The sequence below is a fragment of the Nymphaea colorata genome, chromosome 1, assembly GCF_008831285.2.
Source record: "Nymphaea colorata isolate Beijing-Zhang1983 chromosome 1, ASM883128v2, whole genome shotgun sequence".
NCBI lineage: Eukaryota > Viridiplantae > Streptophyta > Magnoliopsida > Nymphaeales > Nymphaeaceae > Nymphaea > Nymphaea colorata.
Window position 1 is genome coordinate 17383501 of NC_045138.2, and position 23593 is coordinate 17407093.

Below are 23593 nucleotides of genomic sequence, written 5' to 3' on the forward strand. Positions count from 1 at the left end.
AATATTTGATTAGACCTTCGATCCACACGGCGGATCTAAAACTGAAATGCAACATCTGAAACCGATCAGATTAGACCTCTGATCAAAGCCTTGTTTTGAAAGCTCTTCTAACATCTAAACCAGATCAGATTAGACCTCTGGTCTGGAGCAGTGATGCAAAAGTGAAATCTGACATCTAAATCAGATGATGATTGTGCTTGCGATCTTGCTTGTTTGTTCATCATTCAAATCCATCATACGAAGCTGATCATATTTCCCATGTGTTTTGAATACTTGAGCTAAAACCAAAACACAACAACTAAACTAGGTGAGATTAGATGTTTGATCTACATTGTAAATCTTTATTCCGAATTGAACAACAAATCTGGGTCAGAACAGACCTCTGATCCAACCTACTTCAAGAAAGATCAATTTGGTCATTCATCAAAATTACCGTCTGATTATATTTTATATCCAATTGTTCTTGTATGATGCAAGTGATGTTATTATATGATTAGATAAATGTTTGTTGTAGCATCACTTGTTTGAGAAGTTGGTCGGTAACAGTTTTAGGAAATCAGCTGTAAATGATATGAACGTTGTACGATCTCAAATGGTTCTTTGTATAGCGTTGGCAAGAAGATTGTTTTATCAACGATTAAGACATGTATTTGTTAGAAAGTTAACTTTGATGTCGCCATCAAAAGAGCTTGTATTGAAGATTTCATGTTTGATATATGTCTACATGGGAAAATTGGAATATTTATCCTTGGACAAAGATATAATTTCATTACAATGTCCTTCTTGATTGTTTATTCGGATATTTGAAAGTTAGGCCACATTATGTCAAGACATTGAATTGTTAAGATTTAGCCCAACATCTGAATCCAACGTTTAGGCCAATATTTGATTAGACCTTCGATCCACACGACGGATCTAAAACTGAAATGCAACATCTGAAACCGATCAGATTAGAGCTCTGATCAAAGCCTTGTTTTGAAAGCTCTTCCAACATCTAAACCAGATCAGATTAGACCTCTGGTCTGGAGCAGTGATGCAAAAGTGAAATCCAACATCGAAATCATATGATGATTGTTCTTGCGATCTTGCTTGTTTGTTCATCATTCAAATCCATCATACGAAGCTGATCATATTTCCCATGTGTTTTGAATCCTTGAACTAAAACCAAAACGCAACAACTAAACTAGGTGAGATTAGATGTTTGATCTACATTGTAAATCTTTATTCCGAACTGAACAACAAATCTGGGTCAGAACAGACCTCTGATCCAACCTACTTCATGAAGCATCAATTTGGTCGTTCATCAAAATTACCGTCTGATTATATTTTATATCCAACAGATCTTGTATGATGCAAGTGATGTTATTATATGATTAGATAAATGTTTGTTGTTGCATCACCTGTTTGAGAAGTTGGTCGGTAACAGTTTTAGAAAATGAGCTGTAAATGATATGAACGTTGTATGATCTCGAATGGTTCTTTGTATAGCGTCGGCAAGAAGATTGTTTTATCAACGATTAAGACATGTATTTGTTAGAAAGTTAACTTTGATGTCGCCATCAAAAGAGCTTGTATTGAAGATTTCATATTTGATATATGTCTACATGGGAAAATTGGAATATTTATCCTTGGACAAAGATATAATTTCATTACAATGTCCTTCTTGATTGTTTATTCGGATATTTGAAAGTTAGGCCACATTATGTGAAGACATGGAATTGTGAAGATTTAGCCCAACATCTGAATCCAACGTTTAGGCCAATATTTGATTAGACCTTCGATCAACACGGCGGATCTAAAACTGAAATGCAACATCTGAAACCGATCGGATTAGACCTTTGATCAAAGCCTTGTTTTGAAAGCTCTTCCAACATCTAAACCAGATCAGATTAGACCTCTGGTCTGGAGCAGTGATGCAAAAGTGAAATCTGACATCTAAATCAGATGATGATTGTGCTTGCGATCTTGCTTGTTTGTTCATCATTCAAATCCATCATACGAAGCTGATCATATTTCCCATGTGTTTTGCATCCTTAGCTAAAACCAAAACACAACAACTAAACTAGGTGAGATTAGATGTTTGATCTACATTGTAAATCTTTATTCTGAATTGAACAACAAATCTGGGTCAGAACAGACCTCTGATCCAACCTACTTAATGAAAGATCAATTTGGTCGTTCATCAAAATTACCGTCTGATTATATTTTATATCCAAGAGTTCTTGTATGATGCAAGTGATGTTATTATATGATTAGATAAATGTTTGTTGTAGCATCACTTGTTTGAGAAGTTGGTCGGTAACAGTTTTAGGAAATGAGCTGTAAATGATATGAACGTTGTATGATCTCGAATGGTTCTTTGTATAGCGTCGGCAAGAAGATTGTTTTATCAACGATTAAGACATGTATTTGTTAGAAAGTTAACTTTGATGTCGCCATCAAAAGAGCTTGTATTGAAGATTTCATATTTGATATATGTCTACATGGGAAAATTGGAATATTTATCCTTGGACAAAGATATAATTTCATTACAATGTCCTTCTTGATTGTTTATTCGGATATTTGAAAGTTAGGCCACATTATGTCAAGACATGGAATTGTTAAGATTTAGCCCAACATCTGAATCCAACGTTTAGGCCAATATTTGATTAAACCTTCGATCCACACGGCGGATCTAAAACTGAAATGCAACATCTGAAACCGATCAGATTAGACGTCTGATCAAAGCCTTGTTTTGAAAGCTCTTCCAACATCTAAACCAGATCAGATTAGACCTCTGGTCTGGAGCAGTGATGCAAAAGGGAAATCCAACATCGAAATCAGATGATGATTGTTCTTGCGATCTTGCTTGTTTGTTCATCATTCAAATCCATCATACGAAGCTGATCATATTTCCCATGTGTTTTGAATCCTTGAGCTAATACCATAACGCAACAACTAAACTAGGTGAGATTAGATGTTTGATTTACATTGTAAATCTTTATTCCGAACTGAACAACAAATCTGGGTCAGAACAGACCTCTGATCCAACCTACTTCATGAAGCATCAGTTTGGTCGTTCATCAAAATTACCGTCTGATTATATTTTATATCCAACAGATCTTGTATGATGCAAGTGATGTTATTATATGATTAGATAAATGTTTGTTGTTGCATCACCTGTTTGAGAAGTTGGTCGGTAACAGTTTTAGGAAATGAGCTGTAAATGATATGAACGTTGTATGATCTCGAATGGTTCTTTGTATAGCGTCGGCAAGAAGATTGTTTTATCAACGATTAAGACCTGTATTTGTTAGAAAGTTAACTTTGATGTCGCCATCAAAAGAGCTTGAATTGAAGATTTCATATTTGATATTTGTCTACATGGGTAAATTGAAATATTTATCCTTGGACAAAGATATAATTTCATTACAATGTCCTTCTTGATTGTTTATTCGGATACTTGAAAGTTAGGCCACATTATGTCAAGACATGGAATTGTTAAGATTTAGCCCAACATCTGAATCCAACGTTTAGGCCAATATTTGATTAGACCTTCGATCCACACGGCGGATCTAAAACTGAAATGCAACATCTGAAACCGATCAGATTAGACCTCTGATCAAAGTCTTGTTTTGAAAGCTCTTCCAACATCTAAACCAGATCAGATTAGACCTCTGGTCTCGAGCAGTGATGCAAAAGTGAAATCCAACATCTAAATCAGATGATGATTGTGCTTCCGATCTTGCTTGCTTGTTCATATTTCCCATGTGTTTTGAATCCTTGAGCTAAAACCAAAACGCAACAACTAAACTAGGTGAGATTAGATGTTTGATCTACATTGTAAATCTTTATTCCGAATTGAACAATAAATCTGGGTCAGAACAGACCTCTGATCCAACCTACTTCATGAAAGATCAATTTGGTCGTTCATCAAAATTATCGTCTGATTATATTTTGTATCCAACAGATCTTGTATCATGCAAGTGATGTTATTATATGATTAGATAAATGTTTGTTGTAGCATCACCTGTTTGAGAAGTTGGTCGGTAACAGTTTTAGGAAATGAGCTGTAAATGATATGAACATTATATGATCTCGAATGGTTCTTTGTATAGCGTTGGCAAGAAGATTGTTTTATCAACGATTAAGACCTGTATTTGTTAGAAAGTTAACTTTGATGTCGCCATCAAAAGAGCTTGAATTGAAGATTTGATGATATTACCCATGTGTTTTGAATTTGATGATATTACCCATGTGTTTTGAATCCTTGTTAAAACCAAAATGCAACTACTAAACTAGGTGAGTTTTTATGTTTGATGTATTTGCTTTGCTAATGATGGTGAATGATGTCATTGTAGTTCTCCCATTTTATTGCCCCCATTAGTTCTTGTTTCACAAATGAAATAATAAGAGAAACTTACACATGGTCATTGATGTAATATCTTTATGCTAACACAAAATCATGAACAATAAAAATCTGTCGAGTTGTTTTGCTAAATAGAAAAGTTAAAGGTAAAGAAGTAAGGTTGGACCCTGTGGGACCTGTTAAAGACTTTCCAACCTAAAGCCCTGGTGCTCTTTGGCTTTGTCTTCTTTTGCTGGAGTCTTGCATGTCAAATAGAGCTTGCTTTTTTCTCCTGTGTCACATGCTTGGGAATATTGAATAAGAAGACAAGTGCTGGTGAAGGCTGACGGATGGAAGACAGCAAGATTTTGCCAAATAAGTAACCTGGGATCATGTTATTGGTTTGCTAACACTTTCTATTAGTTTCTGTAAGTCTGCTTGCCTTTTAAGATTGCACCATGGATTTCATCATGCAGTCTCGCAGGTTGTAAGCACAAGAATAATGTGCATTCTGTGGAGAAGAGGTTGAACCTTTGCAACCACTTGTCTGGAGTCTGGACAAATCATTGTACAAAACACATTCTTGACTCTAGCAGCTAACAAGTAAGGTGCTCACAGAAGAGTGGCTCCATTAGAACAAGAATAACCACCTAAGGCCAACAGAAAAATGGAGATACCGAGGAAATGCTAACATGTTTGCCGATAAACACTTTGATGGTATCATGATTTTATCTTCTTTTCCATGTTTTATTATGTAAAATGCCATTTTTGCTCGTTATTATTGACTTTATTATGTGTTTGATTGTCTTAAAGATAACCTCTTTAGTTAATGTGTATTTGTGTTTTTAGGTGGATGTCAGAGTCTCAGGAATCTTTCGCAATAAAGTCTTCAAGGCTCACATGATATCACAGACCTTCTGAGCTTCCATCTGGAGTAAGTAGCGGTTTGCCTACTACATATTCCCCTCTTTTCTTTTTCCTTTGGGAAAGCTTCTTTACGTAAAAGGAGGATCGACTGAACTGGGTATATATTATTTTTCCTTGATAAACTAATTCAACCAACAAATTCCTTCAAGTAATTATTTCCTTATATGATTTTTATAATAAAAAGCCCTTAAAAGTATAGGGCGTGATATATAATATATATATATATATATATATATATATATATATATATATATATATATATATATATATATATATATATATATATATATATATATCACAAATATCACTATTTTTTTACCTAAATGATCGTCAATAAAGAGAAAACGTATTTAACTGGAATATTACACTGCATTTCAAAAAATGGCAAAATAAATTTATTGCAATGTCTCACAACTTTTATGTCTGTTTTAATGCCATTCTTTTCTCTTTAACTTATATTTCCTCTTTCAAAAACAAACCTGCACATGGTGAATAGATTCATAAAAATTGATAAAATAAATAATCAAATCAGGTGTATAAATTGGATTTTACAGGTTTCAAAAATTAATATTCTCACCTTTCTCGACTAATAAAATCCATTCTAGACCTTGGATTTTAATAGGATGATAATGGTTTTGTTGTAACGAGAGACTGTTCGATGGTTTCTTCCTGGTAGGTTGATCTTGTTTCTGTTGTGTCATGAAAATGTTTGATACTTTCTTCCTAATGGGATGAAGTTGGTAGTGCTGCAGGGTACTAGGGTGTGGCTTGTGTCCGAGGTTCTAGCATGACAATTAATTAAAAGTTGGATAAGGTTATCTGCAAATACACACAAAAAATTAAGTACTAAATTCTGGGATACTTTAAAAAATATTATTGAACAACTAAAATAGAACAACATGTAGCTGCGTTAGGTCCTTTTTAATCTTGAGTGTGAAGCCTGTTTGAACAATCCGGAAGTTCCCCAAGTATGAACATGGGTGCGGTAGGTGTCTGCCGGTATTGTGGAAGTGCCTTTTGTTTCATAGATTAAGATGATTTTGTGGTTCAGTACTAAGTTTATCTTTTGAACCAGCTAGGACTTGTTGAGTTTACTGAATTTGCGATCTTCAGTTTATGACGAAAACTTGGGTTTCAGGCCGGATGGAAGAAGGGTTGGACGGTGGATCTGAGGTTCCCAATTATTGGTTTTGAAAGGCTCCCTAAAATATTTTCAAGACTGGTAAAAGGTTACACCACTTAGATTTTTCTGATGTTTGTTTTGTTAATTAAAGTAGCCAACTGGTACATCATAAAATTGCTTATGGATAGAACATAAAATGCGGTATGTTTCTTTAAAATTTACGAATCGTCGAAAAAAAAATTAATTCTTTTAGAAAACTGCTGGCATATAAATTGGTATGTTTGATATTTTCCCAATATATATTTACTTTTGAAATAAAAAAATAAAACTAATTAATAATAGTATTAACAGACATTTAAAGTAAACAAACATTAAGCTTGTAAATTCATGTTGTAAGCCTATATTTCCAAAATTCATTGCATGTAATTGTTTACAAAAGTAAGTTGCTTAACTTAGAGCATGAATAAATATATATTAATTATGATTTTTCTCAAAATTCTATTAATCAGGTTTTTTAATTATAAAGTGTAATTGTTTCTTTTCGTTTTAATTTCTTTGCGGATCGACCTTGATTTTGACCAAAAAAATTTATGGAAATAATGGTCTGAATGCCATGGCCGGCCGGTTGGATGTAGTCCGGACCGGACGCCGTGTTTTTTTTCCACCCACAGTTGGGCGAGGGCAAATCAAGCACCACTTTATATAAATTTTTAATTAGTCACAGAAATAACAAATAAAGTATTTTTGTGCAAATGAATGGATAAGAAATTTAAAATGCGTAGACAGTTTGAAGTTGATTTAAGATTTCCTAAGCAATTGACATTTCTTGAGATAGATGGGCGTGCTGCAGAAACAGGTTAGGCAAAGCAGTCAATTTCACTCTGAGCTTTTACCTGTTTAATGAGAATATTATCTGCGTTAAATATACCAAACAATGTAAAACTATTATTCAGCAAGAGCAAGATAAAGAAAGATACAAAAGCCAGACCATGGTATGTGTGTGAATACGTTTGCATATAATATATTGGGAAACGGGTGGAGGAACAGAAAATTGTAGTTGAGGAACATTAGTTATAAAATTTTAAAATTTTAGGAGCACCAATATGTAAATGAGGAAATTTCACTGAAATATTCATATGAACTAAGAACTTTTGTGGGTCTGTGTGGTCAGTTGGCCACACAGTGCCCGCACTGCCTCCGCCCCTGTTAATGAATGAAGGGGAAGAATTGCAAATGAAAATACTTGCATTTGTAATACCTCCGGCCCTTCCCCTCTCCCCTCTCCCCCATCTTCGTCAGTGTTACAAAACCAGTTTTTGTGAAAAATGAGTTTTGGTCTCAAATTCATTTTCCGTGCTATCCAAAGACACTCAAAACCAGGCAACATTACTAAGTATACATAATCATATATGGAAAGTTCGGCATGTTTTTTCTTTTCTTTTTTACACCAGAAAACTGTATTCAAATAATGCCATAATACGTCATCAGTTTTTAGAAACATGACTTTGCACTGCGCTTCATATGGTACATATACAGTAGAGTTTCATTAATATGGAATTGAACTGGATTAAACTCAAAAGATAGAATTTCCTTATAATTGATAATACTCAAAAAAGTAGTTGTATTAATACGAAAACTGCCCTCAACAATAGACTACTTATTTTGTTTTCTCTAAAGTTTTAGCACAAGACAATGACTTGCTAAAGTCTTAATAGAGGCCGGTTTTTATTTTTGAGTGTCAGCAACATTGCATGCTCGATCAATGTGACCGCTAAGGAGTACATCTGCTGCTTTTTCGGACATTAAAAATGTTGAAGATTTGTGTAGTTGCCTCAATAACATGTCTAGTATAAAAAAAAGAATTAGAGCGTTTTCTCTAGAGTTTGAGTCTATTTCAAAAAGGACTTAAATCCATAATTTTTGTACCCACATTTATACTTAAGAGAATTAGAGTTTTTTTTGCGTAATTATCGATAAAAAATCTTCAACATTTTGTTTCTAAATCACCAACCAACAAATTGACAATGTTGAAAATAAATATTTGCTATAAAGAAAGACCTGAACGGTGCGAATATGATTTTGAAGATTTGGCTTTTCCCACATTTTAGAAAATCCCAAAAATCCAAGTTGTTTTCAATGCATTTGATCAAACTCAAACCATTAGTATCAAAAAGAGAATTAAAATTGATCAAAATCCTCATTGTGACCAATATTGGTAAATTAAAAGCTTATACTTTACCTTATTTAAATTTGCTTCGATGTAATATTTAAGTACATATTATCACTATAGTTAAATATGTGAATACAAATAAATTTCTTTGAACACTGTTTGTGTCTATTTTTGTATATAAAATCCACATGGTTCGCTCTTCATAGTTCAAAATCGCTGGTCCAATTTGTTTTCGATGCATTCGAAACATTTGAACTGATCAAACCATTTGGATTCTTAAGTACACTTAAAGCAAAACAAAAACTGAAATAGATTTCATTCCTCTCCACCATCAATGTAGGTGAAAGCAAAAACACATGGTTTATCTTATTTTAGTCGATCTCGATGTAATATTTAATTTTATGTTGGCATTACTAAGTGTAGTCAGACATGTGAATAAAAAAGCAATCTAATTAAGTTTATTTTGGTTTTCTCTCACATTAATCTCAACTTTAATTTAGTAACGAGTCGACAAAAAGAATCTTGGTCGGTTTCTAACAATATAAAAAAGTTGCTTTCCGTTTTCCATTATAGTTGATTCTTCTATTTAGATAGGCCAACCTTAGCACATAAAAATCGCATGCATTTTGAAATAACATAAGTGAGTTGTATATAGAAGAACATAACTGCCCTCAAACTGAAACCTCCATTTATAACCTTGTTCACATTGACTCCATAAGAAGGTTGAAAGAAGAAAAGGAAAACTCATACGGAGTTCTCATCTCTGTGACTGTGTGGTCGAAGCATGTGAGCAAAAAGCCTGCTGGACGTTATATAAAGGGAGTGGCAGACTAAGAGAATCCCGAGCGACATAGAAAGAACAGAGGGAGTATGGCGCCTAAAGATAAGAGAGTAGCATTACTGGAAGCATTAAATGGTCGCCTTCGGAACCGGGCAGTCAAATTGGGGATAGAAGAGAAAACTGTAACTAGTTTTCATGCTAACCATTTTGTACATTACATTTTTTTATCATTGAATACGTAGTAATGTTTTTCATTTTTTCCAGCCAACCATTATGGGGATAACAGAAGATGGAGACCAAATCGTAAGGGTATTGAGCAACGATGAGCTGGAGACATGCATTATTATCGGGCGTCATAGTCCGTATGTGTTATTGGTTTTTGTTTTCATATGATCATTGGCTTTTAATTATCTATCTGTTGGTTCTTTTCACCTTTGATCTTTTTTTTCTTAGGTTTTCGTCTTTTTGCCTGCGGATTCCTGCAAACCTACAAGTTCTTAAACGAAGGGCTGAAGCAGCTGGTTTTAAAGTGGAGGTGGAGCCTTTGAAGAAACTTTAATGACGCTTTCTTCTTTTTCTTAAGTTCAGTTCAGGGTTCTGTAATAATGAAGACCAGACGATCTTTGCACTCTTTATGCATGCATGTGTGATTTTACAATCAGATCTGCTTTCTGTTTACTTTATACGATTTCCCAGGTACTGTGCTTTGGAAGTTCAAGTGTGAGTCTGTGACTTAATATAATATCGTTGTCAAATGACGCCACAACTTTTTTTCTTTTGCCGGTTCTTCACCTTTTAGATTAGTTCCGTTTTTATCTTTTCTTAGATCAGAGTCATAATGAATCCACATCTGTAAATTTGAAAAAACAACATTCCATGAGCTTGTGTTTACATGAAAACAGGTAAATTAAGACTCCGAATACGAGCAAGAGTAGGATGTTGCTTTGGATGACAGATCCAGATAAATAGATCTAGATCTTTTCATATGATCCAGACAAAGCTCTCGTTTTCTACATGGTGCAAAATCCTCGGGTCTTTAAATCTTCCCAACGACCTGCAAAGTTTACAACTTCAAAGTTTGGCAGCATGAAAATCGTGTTTTCACTTGCCTAAACGGCCCACTCACCAAGTTAAGAAAACGAAAACAATATTGCTAGTCCATTGGGAACCAAATTAATTGGATCAGTCAATATAGTATGACTGGTGAGAGTCAATAAACAATCGGTCAGATTATTCTGAATTATTTATAGTATTTTATATGTTAATCTTCTACGATATCAACACTCGAATTCTACATAAGCCTGTTATGTATTTTGAAACTTAGTAGTTTGTTTAACTCAAAACTGGCTCCAAATGTGTGCTTCATTGAATGGTGGGGACATTCAATATTAAATTCACATTACATTGATGAACAATACAATTTATTTTAGTATAATTATTTATGAAACATTTGGGCTACAATTTCATCTTGTCGCTACACTGCCAACTAACAAATTAACAACCATGGACATATATATATATATATATATATATATATAGTGGCCTGAGCAGCTGGGGTGTATAGTAATGAAAATTCAGTCTTTCTGCATTGCAGGTAATTCTGCTAATCCAATCTGTTTTAAAAGTGTTTGAAACATTCAAACTCAAAAAATTGTATCTGTAGTTGAAGCAAAGCGAGACGCAAAATAAATTTAAAATTCCACCCCATCATCAATATCTGTGTACTTTATTTACCTTCTTTTGGTTTATCCCAATGCAATATTGAACTTTTCTGTTATCATTACTGAGTATACAAAATTATACAAAATAATGAAATTAAGTTTGCGAAAGGGGGATGGTTTCTGTCACAGTATTCCCAGCTTAAATTAGTAACTAATTGACAATACCATGTTTCTAATGAATGAAGCAATCCATAAGATCGTTTGGCAAACAGAACATTTTGTGGGTGTTTTGTGAACCTAACACAAAATTTAGGACAAATTCATGGACACTTAGCTTTAATGTTGCATGAATCTACACTAATCTTTGATGAAGATTGGTAGAACAGTCACGTGGTGTTCCAACTTCCAAATAGCCTCTTAGGGTTCCATCTTAAGTGGATTCAAAGGGTTTTAACTTGTGTCTATAAATTCTTAGGCTTATGGACTATCAAAAGTCAGGGTAAAGGGTCTCGTGTTTGAAAGGGACTCATTTGGGGGGATGGCAATGGGTTCAAGATAGAGTTGTCTGCAAGCTTGGCAATGGGATTTCCTTGAATGAAAACCCAAACTCTCCATGGATTTGGATTTGAAGCGCTAAAGTCAAAATTGGTTAATCCACATTGCCTTCTCTAACTCGTTTGTGAAGATTGAGTAATCCAGACACTAATGTTTTAAAGGATTTAGCCTTTTTTATTTCCATGTCTTATAAAGCAACAGAGTTTGTATGTTTTTTTTTTTTTTTTTTTTTTTTTTTTTTTTTTTTTTTTCTACGGTTGATAAAATGAGGCATTTGTTTGAGGTTATCCCGGACAAACAAACCGGAGGAAGAAAAAAAAGATTTGACTTGATTTTTCTTTTTTGGTTTTGATTCGAACACGTAGAAAAAGCATTTTCCTTTCTTGAGGCAATGAGTATGGAGGATGGAGCAGGGGTGGTGGGCATGATCGGATTAAATTGAGTTTTGGCCGTGAAGAAAAACAGCACACGATTTTGGGGTTCACTTTTAGTACATGCCTGTTACTTGTTACTAACCATGAATATGCACCTTCTCCCTTCCCCTTTAAGAGCATTTCAAATTCAGCTTCTCTTTCCTTGCATTCTTTTCTTCTCTCTTCACATTCACATTCTTCGATGCCAGCTGTTGACTAGTTTATTTTGTCGCTCTTTGATTGTTGGCTTTTTGCAGTTTATTTTGTATTCCTTTTATTTTTTAGCTCCTTTGTCATAATTTTTGTGATTGAATTTTTCATTTTATCGGTTGTATGTGCACATATAAATAAAAAGTACAGCATGTAAGCCAAAGACAAAGTGAGGAGTCAAATGCTGTTTGTTGAGATCGGAGACCGATTGAAATTCACTTATCATTCAAGTGTGCAGCCGATTCCCCCAATGCAACTGATAGATATGTGCTCACCTTTTACATTATTTAATACAGGTCCCCATCTATTTCAAGAAACTCATACGTAACTTCTATCTATAAGAAATATTAGCATTTTAATCATTTGCTGACCTTGCTGGAATGCACAGATACTGTCGGGCTTGTCGGAATAACGACGGTGGCCGTATGTAAAATTTTTGGAAACTAACTGAAACTTTACATAGGAGCGGAGAAAAAAGGTTGAAAAATGGGGAGGAGGCGGGGCAAAATCTTGATCATGGGGATATAAAAACCCCCTTGCTCACGGTTCTCCCTCCACACCTTCTTCCTTCAAAACCAAGCTAAGATTTAGGTAGCAGAGGAAGGTGCAGGCCACCATCTCCTCCTCCAGCTTCCTCCTCTTACCTTTTCTTCCCAGACGAAAATAGCTCCCCATCAAAGCCATGTCCTCCCTCTCCCACCACGATGACTCCCATAATCCTCAGCACCCCTCGCTAGCAATTGGATTTGCCAACATAACCGGCTACTCCATCATGTCTAGCCTGGCGATGGGGAAGAAGCCCTTCTGCAGCCAGGCCTATGACACACAGCAATGGAAGCTTCTCGAATGCTCCCTGGGTGGGGTGGGCTGCTTAGGCTGGCCGTGCCGACTTGCGTGTCAGTCTCCTTAGAGTGGTGGTGGTACGAAATCATGGTGGTGCTTTGCAGGCTGCTGGCGGACCCAAAGGAGACGACAGTTTCTGTGGTGCGGCCAAGACGAAAACAGTCTCGCCACCGTCGCCTCCTTTGGGTCCGCCAGCAGCCTGCAGACCACCATGATTTCGTACCTCCACCACTCTAGGCACACTGACACACAAGTCGGCACGGCCAGCGGAGCAGACCACTCCACGGAGCAGTTCATAAGCTTTCATTGCTGCGAGCCGTAGGCCTGGCCGCAGAAGGGCTCCATCCCCATCACCAGAACAGATAACATGGAGTAACCGGTTATGTTTGCAAATCGGATTGCTAGCGAGGGGAGCTGATGATTATGGGAGTCATCGTGGTTTGGAGAGGGAGGACCTGGTTTTGATGGGGAGCTCACGACTTTCGTCCTCCCTCTCCGACCACGATGACTCCCATAATCATCAGCTCCCCTCGCTAGCAATCGGATTTGCAAACATAATCGGTTACTCCGTCATATCTGGCCTGGTGATGGGGATGGAGCCCTTTGGGAGCCAGGGCTACGGCACGCAGCAATGGAAGCTTCTGTGCTGCTCCGTGGGTGGGGTGGGCTGCTCCGGCTGGCCGTGCCGACTTGAGTCTGCTTGGAGTGGTGGTGGTATGTAATCATGGTGGTGCTCTGCGAGCTGCTGGCGGACCCAAAGGAGGTGATGTTTTCTGTGGTTTTTCTCTGGTGCGGCCAGAACGAAAACAGTCTAGCCACCATCGCCTCCATTGGGTTCACCAGCAGCCCGCAGAGCACCACCATGATTTGTACCACCAACACTCCAAGCACACTGACACGTAAGTCAGCACGGCCATCGGAGCAGACCACCCCATGGAGCATTCTAGATGCTTCCATTGCTGCCTGCCGTAGGAGGCTCCATCCCCATCACGAGGCCAGATATGACGGAGTAACCCGTTATGTTTGCAAATCCGATTGCTAGCGAGGGGAGCTGACAATTATGGGAGTCATGGTCGGAGAGGGAGGACGTGGCTGCTTTGATGGGGAGCTGACGTTTTTGGTTTGGGAAGAAAAGGTAAGAGGAGGAAGCTGGAGAATGAGATGGTGGCTTGCACTCTTTCTTTTCTTCTTCTGCTACGTAAAACTAGTCAACAGCTTGTATCAAAAAATGTGAATGTGAAGAGAGAAGAAAAGAATGCAAGGAAAGAGGAGCTGAATTTGAAATGCTCTTAAAGGGGAAGGGAGAAGGAGCATATTCATAGTGGCTCCTCCTCCTCCTTACCTTACCTTACCTTACTAAGAAAGTCAGAACCGCTTAATCCTTTTCCCCTAATCAATTCACACCCTCATCCCAATCCCCATTATCATATCCATAAGGAGCCCACTTTGCAAAACCTGCACCGACAAGTAACAAGTAACAGGCATTTACTAAAAGCAAACCCAAAAATCGTGTGCTGTTTTTCTTCACGGCAAAAACTCAAATTAATCAGCTGCCGTTCATGCCTACCACCCCTGCTCCATCCTCCATACTCATCGCCTCAAGAAAGAAAAAAAGCTTTTTCTACTTGTTTGAATGAAAACCAAAAAAAAATCAAATCCAATCTTTCTTTTCTTCCTCCAGTTTGTTCGTCACCACATAACGTCAAGGAATCACATGCTACATGTTTTTGCCCAAGATGATGATGATAAAGGATATCTCAATAAGCATCAATCTGCAGGGGCAGTCTGATAGGCTCGACAAGTCCAAGTAAAAGATCTTTTTTGTGTACACAGAAAAACATTTTGAGGGCAAAAAGTTAGAAGCCTTCAGCTCTCTAGTCTTTTCTTTTTTGAATTTTACCCGTTTTTAACAAGCCAAACTGGTGACGTTTTTCCAAGAAAAAAAAGTCCCGCCTTCAATCTCTCTCTCTTTCTCTCTCTCTCTCTCTATATATATATATATATTTTAGTGCCGGAGAAGCACCAACACAAGATATCGAATACAATCCCCTTAAAAGAAAAACCCTCACCAGAAAGCAAGCAACCCAATATATTTCATCTGTTTTATTTCTTTAAGCACTACTCCTCTGGACTGGAAACAGTGACCCCGAAGTGATCATATTTTGAAAATTTTGGTTTTTGTTGATTGGTTAAGATTTTTCTCAGTGACCTTTTCTTTTCATTTTCTTCCTTCCTCAGGAGCATCAATCCACAATGAAATACAGGAAGGGTTGGAAGTAGGAACCTTTCAAAATTGATGTTGCTTCTGGACTAATTTTATGAACATGGTCAATAATCAAACTGGATGGAATTTAGCAGATTATTCTTCTTGTGGTTCTAAATCGTTTGTGGTGGTGTAACTTCCAGAAACCATTTGTAGGAAACTCTTGAAAAGATTCCCATTTCTTGTCCATGTCCTAAGAGGCTTATAACCTCTTCTCTCTCTCTCTCTTTCTAGGGGATATGCTGGGTTCTTGCATTTGGGGCATTAAAAATAAAAAATAGAAGACATGAAAGCAGAAGCACTTTATGAAAAAGATAATAAAAAATAACGATAAACTAAAAACTGAGAAGCAAATCAAAAACATATTTGAGAAACAATTTCCAACCCACTGAAAAAGCTCATTACAACATCTGTCACTAAAAATTTCCCAAAAGAGAATGTCATTAAGTCGAATGAAGGCCCAAACCTTCACTTCTCCGACCTCAATCCTCTTAGAGTTCAGGACGACATACTTTTGTTGTATCGGTTAACACCACCATTCTACCTCAACTTTCACATCGATACCTCATTATTTTTTGCAGTACAAAAAGTTGATGCTACAAAAGTTTGAATCCGGTATGACTGCTTACTGGCCCCCTCCCTCGAGAATAATATATAAGAATTAAATGGATTCACTAAGTGAGAGATGAACCAATTACTTGAAATAATCTTTAGGCTGATAAGGAAGGAGAGGATTCTCCAATCTTCCTCATCATTTTCTTCCCTATATACATTTTATTTTTTTCAGTTGTTTAATTATTATGGTCAACATTCCATGAAAAGTGCCGCCGACTTGCCTTCACATTAGTGAGGGCAAAATTTTACAATCTTCCTTACCATTTTTCTCTATATATAATTAAATTCTTTTTCTTTATTTAATTTTTATTATAAATACTTGATGAAATACTTTTTTTAAGCAATGTCTTCAAATTTTGAATCTGAAAGCTAAATGATTCTATGAACCGGTGAATCGAATCCGAATAGTTCGTGAATAAGAATTAAGTAAAGATTTATTTAGATATAAAAATTAAACAATTGAAAAATCAGTCATATATGTATATTAAATAAGTTGAAGGCAACAAGTCATTTTAAGTTTCATCCAATCACGGCCACCCAATGCATTATTGGGCAAACACAACGAAAAAAACTGTCCATAGCATCGGAGATTCGGAATGCATTGGTGTTGTGTTGTGAAAGGCCGAAGAATTTCTTTATCAACAGTGCTCTACAATTGATCAGGTGGAGGTTACAGTTTGATACTTATGTGAATGGTTCCACTGGAAAACTGTATGGGAATGGTTAAGTTCACTTTAATTTCAAAATTCACCAAAAGTACAAGATAGTTGACCAAATATTAGTGTTATAATATAATTAGAGCAGCAGCGGAGGCAATTGTGTGTGATGTAGGCAGTGCCCACACAAGCCTTTGAGAAGGCACTACAGTAAAACCATGTGGACTCTTAAAATGCTTTTGGTTTGTAAAGTACTAAAAATAGCATATTACATCCTCCAGAACAATGTAAGCATTTTACTATTTATGACTTAAACAAAAAATATTTTATTTAAAAAATTTTTTGGTTTGAGATGAAAAGGTCTAGCAAGGAGGGGTAGCTTCATCCTCTTACCTATTCGCACCCCAGAAAATCGTCAGCTCTCCATCAAAGTCACGTCCCCCCTCTCCGACCACGATGACTCCCATAATCATCATTTCCCCTCGCTAGCAATCGGATTTGCAAACATAATCGGTTACTCCGTCATATCTGGCCTGGTGATGGGGATGGAGCCCTTCGGAAGCCAGGGCTACGGCACGCAGCAATGGAAGCATCTGTACTGCTCCGCGGGTGGGGTGGGCTGCTCCGGCTGGCCATGCCGACTTGAGTCTGCTTGGAGTGGTGGTGGTATGAAATCATGGTGGTGCTCTGCGAGCTGCTGGTGGTCCCAAAGGAGGCGATGGTGTCTGTGGTTTTCCTCTAATGCGGCCAGAACGAGTCATTTTAACTTTCACCTCACTTTCGTCCAAATTTCTCATAATTTTGAATTATTTTGAAAAAGAAATAGTTTGAAAATGGGTATGATTGGTGATTAGGTTTATAAAAATATATATATTTTTAAAAAAATGAGTTGGTCTTTTCTCCACCCAAAAAGACTAAGATCATCATCTAAAGGAAGGGACAAATGGGTCTTGCAAACCAAAAAGACCAAAATCAACTTCTAAAAGGAAGTCCTTTCTCAAAAGGAGGGGCAAATGATTCTTGCCCACCCAATGCATTATTGGGCAAACCGATTATGTTTGCTGAATAGAAGTATAAATTTGTATATTAAATAAGTTGACGGCAACGAGTCATATTAAGTTTCATCCAATCACGGCCACCCAATGCATTACTGGGCAAACACAACGAAAAAAAACTGTCCATAGCATCGGAGACTCAGAATGTATTGGTGTTGTGTTGTGAAAGGCCGAAGGATTTCTTTAACAACAGTGCTCTAAAATTGATCAGGTGGAGGTTACAGGTTGATACTTATGTGAATGGTTTCACTGGAAAACTGTATGGGAATAGTTAAGTTCACTTTAATTTCAAAATTCACCAAAAATACAAGATAGTTGACCAAATATTAGTGTTATAATATAATTAGAGCGGCAGCGGAGGCAACTGTGTTGTGATGTACACTGTTGCCCACACGATCCTTTGAGAAGGCACTACAGTAAAACCATGTGGACTCTTAAAATGCTTTTTGTTTGTAAAGTACTAAAAATAACATATTACATCCTCGAGAACAATGTAAGCATTTTACTATTTATGACTTAAACAAAAAATATTTTATTTAAAAAGTTTTTTGGTTTGAGATGAAAAAGTCTAGCAAGGAGGGGTAGCTTCATCCTCTTACCTTTTGGCACCCCAGAAAATCGTCACCTCCCCATCAAAGCCACGTCCCCCCTCTCCGACCACGATGACTCCCATAATCATCAGCTCCCCTCACTAGCAATCGGATTTACAAACATAATCGGTTACTCCGTCATATCTGGCCTGGTGATGGGGATGGAGCCCTTTTGCAGCCTGGGCTACGACACGCAGCAATGGAAGCTTCTGTATAGCTCTGCGGGTGGGGTGGGCTGCTCCGGCTGGCCATGCCGACTTGAGTCTGCTTGGAGTGGTGGTGGTATGAAATCATGGTGGTGCTCTGCGAGCTGCTGGTGGTCCCAAAGGAGGCGATGGTGTCTGTGGTTTTTCTCTGGTGCGGCCAGAACGAAAACAGCCTCACCACCGTCGCCTCCATTGGGTTCGCCAGCAGCCCGCAGAGCACCACCATGATTTTGTACCACCAAAACTCCAAGCACACTGACACGCAAGTCAGCACGGCCATCGGAGCAGACCACCTCATGGAGCAGTCTAGATGCCTCCATTGCTGCCTGCCGTAGGCCTTGCCGCAGATGGCTCCATCCCCATCACGAGGCCAGATATGACGGAGTAACCCGTTATGTTTGCAAATCCGATTGCAAGCGAGGGGAGCTGACGATTATGGGAGTAATCGTCGGAGAGGGAGGACGTGGCTGCTTTGATGGGGAGATGACGATTTTGGTTTGGGAAGAAAAGGTAAGAGGAGGAAGCTGGAGAAGGAGATGGTGGCTTGCACACTTTCTTTTCTTCCTCTGCTACGTAAAACTAGTCAACAGCTTGCATCAAAGAATGTGAATGTGAAGAGAGAAGAAAAGAATGCAAGGAAAGAGGAGCTGAATTTGAAATGCTCTTAAAGGGGAAGGGAGAAGGAGCATATTCATAGTGGCTCCTCCTCCTCCTTACCTTACCTTACCTTACTAAGAAAGTCAGAACCGCTTAATCCTTTTCCCCTAATCAATTCACACCCTCATCCCAATCCCCATTATCATATCCATAAGGAGCCCACTTTGCAAAACCTGCACCGACAAGTAACAAGTAACAGGCATTTACTAAAAGCAAACCCAAAAATCGTGTGCTGTTTTTCTTCACAGCAAAAACTCAAATTAGTCAGCCGCCGTTCATGCCTACCACCCCTGCTCCATCCTCCATACTCATCGCCTCAAGAAAGAAAAAAGCTTTTTCTACTTGTTTGAATGAAAACAAAAAAAAAAAAAACAAATCCAATCTTTCTTTTCTTCCTCCAGTTTGTTCGTCACCACATAACGTCAAAGAATCACAAGCTACATGTTTTTGCGCAAGATGATGATGATAAAGGATATCTCAATAAGCATCAATCTGCAGGGGCAGTCTGATAGGCTCGAAAAGTCCAAGTAAAACATCTTTTTGTGTACACAAAAAAACATTTTGAGGACAAAAAGTTAGAAGCCTTCAGCTCTCTAGTCTTTTCTTTTTTGAATTTTACCGGTTTTTAACAAGCCAAACCGGTGACGTTTTTCCAAGAAAAAAAGTCTCGCCTTCAATCTCTTTCTCTCTCTCTCTCTCTCTCTCTCTATATATATATATATATATATATATATATATATATATATATATATATAATATATATATATATATATATATATTGTAACACCCCAAAAGTTTAGTTCCGTATCGAAGATTGTGAGGGATCTTCGAGGACTTATAAAGAGAGGATCTAATGAGATGATTGTTGAGGTTCCTAGCCTTTTTAGGTTTGGAGCCGAAACTGCTAGGGGGCGGGTTGGGATCCGCCAGACCAGGGGTCCGAGTCCGGGAGTGAGTCGGGTTGTTATATATATATATATATATATATATATATATATATATATATATATATATATATATATATATATATATATCTTTTTAATGCCGGAGAAGCACCAACACAAGATATCGAATACAATCCCCTCAAAAGAGAAACCCTCACCAGAAAGCAAGCAACCCAATATATTTCATCTGTTTTATTCCCTAAAGCACTAATCCTGTGGACTGGAAACAGTGACCCCGAAATGATCATATTTTGAAAAATTTGGTTTTTGTTGATTGAATAAGATTTTTCTCAGTGACCTTTTCGTTTCATTTTCTTCCTTTCTGGGGAGCATCACTCCGCAATGAAATACTAGAAGGGTTGGAAGCAGGAACCTTTCAAAATTGTTGTTGCTTCTGAACTAATTTTATGAACATGGTTAATTATATAACTGGATGGAATTTAGCAGATTATTCTTCTTGTGGTTCTAAATCGTTTATGGTGGTGTAATTTCCAGAAACCATTTGCAGGAAACTCTTGAAAAGGTCCCCATTTCTTGTCACTGTCCTAAGAGGCTTATAACCTCTTCTCTCTCTCTCTCTCTCTCTCTCTCTCTCTATAAGGGATATGTTGGGTTCTTCCATTTGGGACATTAAAAATAAAAAATAGAAGCCATGAAAGCGTAAGTACTTTATGAAAAAGATAATAAAAAATAACGATAAACTAAAAACTGAGAAGAAAATCGAAAACATATTTGAGAAACAATTTTCATCCCGCTGAAAAAGCTCATTACAGCATCTCTCACTAAAAATTTCCTAAGAGAGTATGTCATTGAATCGAATAAAGGACCAAACCTTCACTTCTCCGACCTCAATCCTCTTAGCGTTCAGGACGACATACTTTTGTTGTATAGGTTAACACCACCACACTACTTCAACTTTCATATCGAAACCTCATTATTTTTTGCAGTACAAAAAGTTGATGCTACAAAAGTTTGAAACCGGGGCTGACTGCTTACTGGCCCCCTCCCTCGAGAATAATATATAAGAATTAAATGGATTCACTAAGTGAGAGATGAACTAATTACTTGAAATAATCTTTAGGCTGATAAGGAAGGAGAGGATTCTCCAATCTTCCTCATCATTTTCCTCCCTATATACATTTTATTTTTTTCAATTGTTTAATTATTATGGTCAACATTCCATGAAAAGTGCCGCCCACTTGGCTTCACATTAGTGAGGGCAAAATTTTAGAATCTTCCTTACCATTTTTCTCTATATGTAATTATATTCTTTTTCTTTATTTAATTTTTATTATAAATACTTGATGAAATACTTTTTTTTAGCAATGTCTTCAAATTTTGAATCTGAAAGCTAAATGATTCTATGAACCGGTGAATCGAATCCGAATCGTTTGTGAATAAGAATTAATTAAAGATTTATTTAGATATAAAAATTAAACAATTGAAAAATCAGTCGGGAAAAGAAGAAAAATTTTTAAAAACTAAAAAAAAGAACACAATGAACTCATTTAATGCTAGCAACATTTTTTTTAGTAGCAATCAAAACGCAACGAAATAAATTAAAACTTATTGTATGCTCTATTTTAATAGAAAAAAAGGTTCAAGGGCTATTTGTAGAACTTTTGGTTGTCCTTCTATCCAGGTGGAGCAGCGGATCCATACGAAAATCACCAGATTTTTCATGGGCATTGAGTTGGCCTTCAGCGAACTGGTAAAGAGCCAATTTGATTCGAATTGGCCGATTCACCGATTTTAATAACACTGGATTTTACAATTAGGACCAAATTTTGATTCAATCTTCTTCATCGTTTTTCTCCATATATATTTTTATTTCTCCAATTATTAATTTATATGGTAAAGACTAGTGAAAAGTATTGCCCACTTGTTTTCACATGATTGGGTATGAAGTGAACTAATAAACTCTTGTTCATATAACTAAAACAAAATAAAAAATTGAATCAAATGGACCGATTCTAAAAAAATAATAATAATAAGAAAAAGGGAAACATATAAAAGCTTATTAAAAGTTAAAAAACAAAAAAAAAATTAAAATGTGAACAAAAAAATGATGTGTGTCACTTGGGGTAAGCCGGGCATTGAAATAGATTTTGGTAGAGATATAGGCAAAGATGAAACCTAAGGCATTGACTCTCAGCTTTGGGACCATTAACGGAGCTTAACGACTCGTTTGCATGAGGAACATTGTGCGAGTGTTTTATGAATCTTACTCAATTATTGAGTTAAATTTATGAACCACTTGAATAATTTTTTCATGAATCTTCTCCAATATTTAAGGTAGATTCGTAAAACAACCTCATGCCAGATAGTTCAAAAGTACCTTTCTGCATCTTATTATTGACAGGGAACCTGTCCCTACTGTTCTTTCGTTACATAGAAATATATATATACCATGTGCCCTATATAATTTACTTTTTATGTATTTTTATTTTTCTAACTTTTTATAGACTTTTAAGTGTTTTTTTATTGAATTACTTCAAATTGATCCATTTGATTGATCAATTTTTTATTTTTCGTTAATTCACCACTAGAGTCTACGTCACTTATTCCAAATCATGTGAAAGCAAGTGAGCAGTACCTTTCATATTGTGTTCTTCATAGAAATTAATTAAAATAAAAAGTGGAATTATATTTTTTGCATTTGAAAATTTTTGGTTGGTTTTGGAGTGCTCTAGAAAAATGAGTTTTTATTTTGAAATAGGAAAGAAAGGGACTCGCCCATCGGTACGGGGGTCGACCGTTTCTGGTGCCTTTACCAGAGGTAATCAACCCAATGACAATGTTTGTTATTGATGCATTTCGTTTTAACTTGAAGATATCTTTGATTGTATATGCATTGTAGAAAAATATTGAAAGTTTGATGTTTCGAATTTTTGAAAATGTTCTTGAAGAGTTGCTTAAGAATATGAAATGTTTTGAGAAAATTAGAAGGAAATCCTTATGAATATCATTGGAAAGCTTGAAAAGTCATTTTGGAATCATTTTAGTGTTCTCTTAAAACATTAAGTAGGTTTGAGATTTTGCTTTAATTCGGTTACCACCTACTTAGAGTTTCGTATCATCTTGCTTAAGTTCTGTTAGAGAGGTGCTTGTGATCATACGTGATATGAAGTGAGTGAAAATGAATGGATGCATTGATCCTATATGATTGAAAGGAAAAATCATTCATCTAGATGCATTCCTACCACAACATACATATAACATTTTTGGTTTCGTAAATATTATATATATGAAGGAAAAGTTTTTGAAAATGAATTGAGGTTGTAAACCATCAAGCATGAATCCAATATTGGGTGATTACTTGGTTTGTGGTCTTGATGAAGTCGGCAAATGAAAAATTAAAATCTTAAATGGTAAGATATTGAGAGAATGGAAAAGATGAAGGACTACATCCCAAGAGGGATATAGAGAAAAAAAAGATCTTGAAAATCATAAAATCACATATTTTGAAAAAGAAAGATATGTATTTGTATACATATATGATAGAGCTGGGTGTCAGGCCGGGCCAGCCCAGCCCGGTATGAGCCGGGTTTGGGTTGAGAAAATCCCGGCCAGGGCCGGGCCCCGGCACGACAGCCA

At 36.6% G+C, this 23593-nt stretch overlaps 1 long non-coding RNA gene across 24 annotated transcripts in view; it reads left to right on the plus strand.

Moving 5' to 3' along the window:
• The window catches only part of LOC116264575 (uncharacterized), a 46096-nt gene that overhangs the window by 7652 nt on the left and 14851 nt on the right, over window positions 1-23593 (plus strand). For 6 of the 24 annotated variants that reach the window (XR_007574977.1, XR_007574972.1, XR_007575003.1 and 3 more), the window contains 3 exons: window positions 4812-5044; window positions 5177-5261; window positions 6393-6476. This is a non-coding gene — a long non-coding RNA (uncharacterized LOC116264575). Of the gene's footprint in view, window positions 1-4803; window positions 5045-5176; window positions 5262-6392; window positions 6477-9266; window positions 9691-9781; window positions 9990-23593 lie in introns of those variants that run through there. The other 18 variants (XR_007574976.1, XR_007574986.1, XR_007574978.1 and 15 more) reach the window with 13 other exon arrangements.